Source organism: Simochromis diagramma, unplaced genomic scaffold (assembly GCF_900408965.1).
Source record: "Simochromis diagramma unplaced genomic scaffold, fSimDia1.1 OVJJ01000481.1, whole genome shotgun sequence".
Classification (NCBI taxonomy): Eukaryota; Metazoa; Chordata; class Actinopteri; order Cichliformes; family Cichlidae; genus Simochromis; species Simochromis diagramma.
Window position 1 is genome coordinate 855272 of NW_024386898.1, and position 746 is coordinate 856017.

Sequence of the window (746 nt, forward strand, 5' to 3'; positions counted from 1 at the left end):
TTTCTTATGGCATGTCTTCCACTCTGGGGGCACTGTTGCATATACTCCTAATACTATCAAGCTGCCACTTTTAGGTTGTTTAAAATGTCAGACAATTAAGTATTTCTGCCCATAAAGTGTGCTTAAAAAAAGGCGAAGAGATTGAGCTTCTTTTTTTTTCCTACTGTGGAATTTTATGCTCTTTATCCAAGGCTTCTCTGACATACCATGCATTTGGAATCTGCCCTTGACTCAGCACTGGCCTTGATGCGAGCCCATTTTGCAGCCCAGATGATTTAGTATGTTCCTTATTGCTTCAAATATTGAAGGGGAGGGGGGTAAAACCCAGCCGAACTCGCTCTGTCCATCTTTTAAGCTGACATAAATCTTTATGAGGTAAAATAAGAGTATACACTGTGGTGAGAGTAGCGTTTAAATAATAACAATCGTTTAAAAACTGATAAAATCTAACGGAGAGGTGGGGAGGTGGAGCATGATGCGTGTCTTAAGGTATAATTCGTTTATGTTTGTGGCTTGTGCTGACTTATGAGTATCAAAATGACTTCGGGTCATAGATTATTTCCACTTTTATTTTTCCACCACAGCACTGCCAAAGAGTCCTTATGGTTATCCTCATAATAATGCGCGAGCGCGTGCGTGTGTGTGTTAGGGAGAGAGAGAGAGAGAGAGAGAGAACGAGAGAAAGAAATATGGGGCCGGGCTTAGCGCTCATGAATATGAAGTTTGCAGGCTTGGACACTCCCTCG